Raw genomic sequence first — 7313 nt, 5'->3', positions numbered from 1 at the left:
GCATAGAGTTAATAGTCATAAGGGATACACTGTACCGAATGGCCAGTACCAGCATAGAGTTAATAGTCATAAGGGATACACTGTACCGAATGGACAGTACCTGCATGGAGTTAATAGTCATAAGGGATACACTGTACCGAATGGCCAGAACCAGCATAGAGTTAATAGTCATAAGGGATACACTGTACCGAATGGACAGTACCTGCATGGAGTTAATAGTCATAAGGGATACACTGTACCGAATGGACAGTACCAGCATAGAGTTAATAGTCATAAGGGATACACTGTACCAAATGGACAGTACCAGCATAGAGTTAATAGTCATAAGGGATACACTGTACTGAATGGACAGTACCAGCATAGAGTTAATAGTCATAAGGGATACACTGTACCGAATGGACAGTACCAGCATAGAGTTAATAGTCATAAGGGATACACTGTACCGAATGGACAGTACCAGCATAGAGTTAATAGTCATAAGGGATACACTGTACCGAATGGCCAGTACCAGCATAGAGTTAATAGTCATAAGGGATGCACTGTACCGAATGGACAGTACCAGCATAGAGTTAATAGTCATAAGGGATGCACTGTACCGAATGGACAGTACCAGCATAGAGTTAATAGTCATAAGGGATACACTGTACCGAATGGTCAGTACCAGCATAGAGTTAATAGTCATAAGGGATACACTGTACTGAATGGTCAGTACCAGGATAGAGTTAATAGTCATAAGGGATACACTGTACCGAATGGACAGTACCAGCATAGAGTTAATAGTCATAAGGGATACACTGTACCGAATGGTCAGTACCAGGATAGAGTTAATAGTCATAAGGGATACACTGTACCGAATGGACAGTACCAGCATAGAGTTAATAGTCATAAGGGATACACTGTACCGAATGGTCAGTACCAGGATAGAGTTAATAGTCATAAGGGATACACTGTACCGAATGGACAGTACCAGCATAGAGTTAATAGTCATAAGGGATGCACTGTACCGAATGGACAGTACCAGCATAGAGTTAATAGTCATAAGGGATGCACTGTACCGAATGGACAGTACCAGCATAGAGTTAATAGTCATAAGGGATAAACTGTACCGAATGGTCAGTACCAGGATAGAGTTAATAGTCATAAGGGATACACTGTACCGAATGGTCAGTACCAGGATAGAGTTAATAGTCATAAGGGATACACTGTACCGAATGGACAGTACCAGCATAGAGTTAATAGTCATAAGGGATGCACTGTACCGAATGGACAGTACCAGCATAGAGTTAATTGTCATAAGGGATGCACTGTACCGAATGGACAGTACCAGCATAGAGTTAATTGTCATAAGGGATGCACTGTACTGAATGGACAGTAACAGCATAGAGTTAATAGTCATAAGGGATGCACTGTACTGAATGGTCAGTACCAGCATGGAGTTAATAGTCACAAGGGATGCACTGTACCGAACGGACAGTACCAGCATAGAGTTAATAGTCATAAGGGATACACTGTACCGAATGGTCAGTACCAGCATAGAGTTAATAGTCATAAGGGATGCACTGTACCGAATGGACAGTACCAGCATAGAGTTCATAGTCATAAGGGATACACTGTACCAAATGGACAGTACCAGCATAGAGTTAATAGTCATAAGGGATGCACTGTACCGAATGGACAGTACCAGCATAGAGTTAATAGTCATAAGGGATACACTGTACCGAATGGACAGTACCAGCATAGAGTTAATAGTCATAAGGGATACACTGTACCGAATGGTCAGTACCAGGATAGAGTTAATAGTCATAAGGGATGCACTGTACCGAATGGACAGTACCAACATAGAGTTAATAATCATAAGGGATGCACTGTACCGAATGGACAGTACCAGCATAGAGTTCATAGTCATAAGGGATACACTGTACCAAATGGACAGTACCAGCATAGAGTTAATAGTCATAAGGGATGCACTGTACCGAATGGACAGTACCAGCATAGAGTTAATAGTCATAAGGGATACACTGTACCGAATGGACAGTACCAGCATAGAGTTAATAGTCATAAGGGATACACTGTACCAAATGGACAGTACCAGCATAGAGTTAATAGTCATAAGGGATGCACTGTACCGAATGGACAGTACCAGCATAGAGTTAATAGTCATAAGGGATACACTGTACCGAATGGACAGTACCAGCACAGAGTTAATAGTCATAAGGGATGCACTGTACCGAATGGACAGTACCAGCATAGAGTTAATAGTCATAAGGGATACACTATACCGAATGGACAGTACCAGCATAGAGTTAATAGTCATAAGGGATGCACTGTACCGAATGGACAGTACCAGCATAGAGTTAATAGTCATAAGGGATGCACTGTACCGAATGGTCAGTACCAGGAAATAAGAAGACCTGATACTAAGTGACCTGATAATGGACATGTAGTCAAGGGTCAGTAAGTTGCCAGCATTACTAAGGAAATTTTAGCCATGACAAAGCCACCAGTGATACAAGTTCAGTTAACAAACCAGGGGTCTGTGTCACTGGTCAGAGAGAAGAGAGGTGAGTGGCTAATGTCAATTCTTCCACAGAATGCTCCTCCAGTGACAGAATGAGAGAAAAAACTCCCCACATGACAGCACACCAGAGCTACAGCGGGCCTTGTGTACTGCATGTCGCTGTCTAAATTTGTATGGAGGAACATGGATGCACATTCAGAAAAATCCTGAGTCACCTCCATCTATGGACACCGTGATTTTAATCCAACAGGGCAGTTCAATAAAAAAAAAAGAAAGAAGAAATGAAAATGCCAAGAACTGGATGTTTGTAACATAACGTGTAATGTAACAGTAAGAGAAACAGTAATAATAATGTAGTCAGTAACACAGTATCACATATTCCTCAAAGTGATTTGCTCAATCTTTTGTGTCGTTTTATAACTTTTAGGAATACATGTAAAAAGCAGATAGAGAAAGAACTGGCCCCCTACTGAAATATCGGCACTAGTAACACCTTGTGCCAACGCACCTAAAAAGTGAATATCTAATATCCCTCTTCTCATTTAAACTTGTTTTTTGCAAGGGGGCAAACTCCTTATATGTACGCCCCTTGCACTCCCCCAAATGTATATATCAACTCTGAGATTACCGTACCTTGAAGAAAAGGGAATATTCTGAGAAATGACCATGTCAGCAAGTCCACTTTTTCAGCCATTCAATCTCTGTAGACATTTCAAATGGCTAAAAAAAGACAGGCACACATAAAGATTAGTTGGAAATGTTTTGTAATATCTTCACATTTTTTAAATTATGAGATTTTCATTTGTTTAGTCATGTAACAGGCTGGATTATTTTCAAGATGATACAAAATACTCTAAACGATACAACTGAAAATGAGCAAATACTGCAGGTTCATTGGATTTGTGCTACACTTATGTCCAAAAGAGACCAATGTAAAGCTCTGCCCCATCATCCAATACTGTGCAAGATGAATAATGTCCCCCATTAAGTACACTTTCTTCACACAGCCCTGTGAAACTCTGTGATTGCCATCCAATCATCCAGATGAGTTTCAAAGGTTGCTAGGGAAGTACTCTGCTTGTCAGGTAAGGACAGCCAATTTCAGAAATAGGACTGATGTTGGCATAAGTATCTGTCATGCCATTTGGTGTTGTTGATGTACAGTATACATTCAGGCCTGTAGACTAGGTGTTTACCTTGACAGTGACTCTGTTTAGGTGAAAGATTTCAGAGTGTTAAGTCATTCATAGCGTGGGAAGCTAAGCAGATGTCACCCCTCAGGAGTCTGTATGATACTATGTAGATGGACAAGGCTTTTAGTCTAACAGAAGCCTGTGAGATCCTCAATGTGACTCAGTCTGTTGCTAGGAGGTCCCAGTGGCAACACTAATGATGGCTACACATACTTTAGTGTCCACAGGGAAAGGAAGTCCACACATTCCTCCAGTACCACCAAGGGGCTCATACATATTCACTAAGACCCTTATAATATCTGTATCAACTCTGAACCTACCAAGGACATCCTGGTGATCATTGTTATAGTGAGCTATCCTCTGCCTATATCTCCACCTTCTTGGCCAGTGACTGCCACTTGGATCGGCCAAAGCAAACAACTCATACCAAGTGACAGCATTTTCATGGACTGCAAACTAGATAAGCTTTGTAAGACTCCTTATATAACATATCTGCCAATATCACTAACAAAGGGGGAAAATTCCACTGTGAATCATAAATTGGTGAGAGAATGCTTCATTGGTATGTTGGGTTGCATCATTCCTCAATTATATCTCATTATGGGTTCATTTGCTTATGGTCATTTGAGGTCATTATGCATTACCATAACTGGCTTCTGTGAATCATAGCTTAGCTGCACTCATTCGTGGACAGTACTCATAGCCTTAACATGTCCACGTAATGACCATGAATATCACCCATATGGTTTTATATTAAAAATATATAAGAAAGAAAAACAGGCATTGTTAAAAATGAAATGTGCAGTCCAGAAAAATACACAGATCCTTATTTTTATGGTAAATTTTAAGAACTACATCATAAAAGCAAATTTAAGAACATGGATGTTCAATTAAACACCTATTTAGCACACATTTCTATTTCACTGTATGCAGTCAAATATGTTTGTAATGTGCAAAGTTCAGAATCAATCCCTTGACTGCTAGATGACCAAGTGTATTGATGGCAGATAACACTAGAGGGAACAAACATTATGTTAGAGTTAGGTAAATGTAGCTGATGCTAGAAATTAGGGACATGAATATATCTACAGGTAAGCAACCCCCCCCCTTCACCTCCCTTTCAATGAATTTTACACCAATGATGTGCCCCCTCCTAATTATTTAAACTCTGAAGTTATGCATCCTTGTAGACAGGATCTGCATTGCTATAAAAAGCAAGATTTAATCCCCTGCACTAAATGTTAGTATATTTCAGACGAATGGATGTAGGTGCATAACTGAATTATGGGAAGCTTGTCATGAATTGAATTACGGGATTCAAAGTCTAGTTTATTTGCCGTTATTTATTCCAGCATTATATATATTATTATTATATTATATATATTATTATTATATTATATATATTCTTAAACTTCACATTAAAACTCTGCTGATGTTTTTTCTGAGGTGTGTTATTGGAGCAACATCATAACACTCTGGGTTTTGTTTTTTTACCTTAGTTAAACTGAATGCTTTGAATTATACATACAATCACATTAGTATGTTTGACATGTTTCTGTTCTGATTTTACAGTGAAGAATGCATGTGCAACTTAGTTCAGTAACATGCTTTTATTACTGGTCCAATTTATTAGGTAGTAATTATCCTTTTGCTATTTTATTTTCTTTACTTCAGTAAAACATTTTCAGCTCTCATAGAAGTCACTATATAAGGGCAGTTTTAGTAGGTCTGGATATTATTAGTAATTTGTTTATTATAGGTTTTAAGAACTGAAGTTTGGAATTTGCAGGTTCAGGTTTTCTGGCTTTGATCAACCGTGGCAGTGTCTCGTCTTTTCGCTATTATCTTATGTAGTACATAAATATTTCTGTCAGACCGGAGGATATACACTAAGATTATATGAATAGCTCTTACATCTAGAGAGCGTTCTGAATATAATCAGTTTTATTTTCTTAGTACTACATTATGAAAAAAAAAAAAACATGCATGGATTCATTCAGAGTGACAGGCATGACCAGTTGTAGGAAGTCTTCAGCATTTACATACTCACTCGTGATTCATGCAGAAATCAAAAACAGCAACATACAGTACAGAAAATGGGGGCAGGAAGTGGACTATGACTTTCTCAAAGTAAGCAGGTCTAGTTCTCCATAAACTATAGAGCAGTTGGTCCTCAAGCTTAAGAAAAGTGACTAGAGTGGTAATCCGTTACTAGAATATTGTTGGGTGTGTTGCCAGGTGTGGTCTCTAATAAAGCTGGACATAGAGCTACAAAAGGGGTGGCGTGTGGTGGAAAAGACAGCGGGAGAGAGAGTGTAACAGAGAGAAAAGTAGGAGGTCCTCATTTCTGTGTGCTGGTCTGTGAAGGAGAAATGATAGTTTTTATATATTTGGAAGTGCCCCCTCCCCATGTTTGCTTTCTCTTGTGGTAGCTACAGTAAATACAGTTGTTTGGCTTAGTATTCAAATTTGATGTTTTACATCCTTAAGAAAATATAATATTTTATAATATCTGTGTTTAGCAATAACCTAAACTGTTTTTGTTTTCTCTGTTAGGAATGACTGAAGGCATGCAACTTTAGGGAAGTGCTGTGGTTTTATCGCTATACTGTGTGAATGAATTTTATGCAACTAATTCAGTTCCTTTATCTATTATAGTTTAAGTCAATGAGTTGGCTGGTGGCATTACAACCATTTACATAAGCTATAGTCAGAACTGTTAACGATTGTTTACTTCTGCTTAATATATTGAAAGCTGTTTGCTTTTTATATCACTACACAATTTTTAACTTTTTAACTGTTTTGGTAACATTCTTAGTGCATCTGCTAATGATTTTGGGTGTGACTCCTTTCTGTTCAGTTAATGAAGTGATGGGATATGTAGAACTGACCCGTGGGCTTGTACCTACCATAAATTGTGCAGTTCAGTTTCCCACATTTGGGGAAATCACAGGGGTCAACCCAGCCAAGTATGCAATGGAAGATCCTCGTCCTGAGGAAACCACCTTCTTGATTGTGGTATTTCCCCCTGCCAGGTAAGTGTGCATTGTTCACTCTGAGAGCATAGTAGTTGTGAAAATGTTTATTCATTGATTTGGTGCACTACACTCAGTAAAAATAACTTAAACGTGCTGCCCAGTTTCCTTGTAGATGAGCTGTATTAAATCAGTTAGCTGCTAACCTTCTTACCCACCTTCTAACAACAGACTTGTAAGAACCTTTTCCTCTGCTTGCAGTATCTTTCTAACAGCAGATAAAATAAAAAAGGCTCTGAGATGGTCAGTTCAGATTATCTTGAAGTAAAACAAAAACTTCAGTAAGATTGTTATTTATTTATTTTATTTATTTCCAGTTTAATTACCGAGGAAGTCCACTGGGTCCAGAGAGCCCATTTTCAGTGGAGGCCCGGGTAGAACAGCTCCATGAAATAGATTACAGTAAAGGTAGCAGTCAAATAAAAATAAAAGTACAAGTACAAATACATATCAAATAATACAAAGTGTGAGCAATATTGCCCATAGTGGAAAAATATTGTGCAGATACATTTTAACAAATTCACACAGTTAAAGTCAAAAGTCAAAAGTTATTTGCAATGTTTACAG

At 38.5% G+C, this 7313-nt stretch overlaps 1 non-coding gene across 1 annotated transcript; it reads right to left on the bottom strand.

The window, feature by feature from the left end:
- Positions 1–6591: 6591 nt before the first annotated feature.
- On the bottom strand, positions 6592–6754 carry LOC122816857. The gene has a single exon (XR_006367111.1). It is a non-coding gene; the product is annotated as a U1 spliceosomal RNA (small nuclear RNA).
- Positions 6755–7313: the final 559 nt, after the last annotated feature.

This window comes from Protopterus annectens, chromosome 1.part1 (genome assembly GCF_019279795.1).
Source record: "Protopterus annectens isolate FY-2018-M chromosome 1.part1, PAN1.0, whole genome shotgun sequence".
NCBI classification, from domain to species: domain Eukaryota; kingdom Metazoa; phylum Chordata; order Ceratodontiformes; family Protopteridae; genus Protopterus; species Protopterus annectens.
Note: the sequence above shows the minus strand (reverse complement) of the source record. Positions and strands in the feature narration are given on the sequence as shown.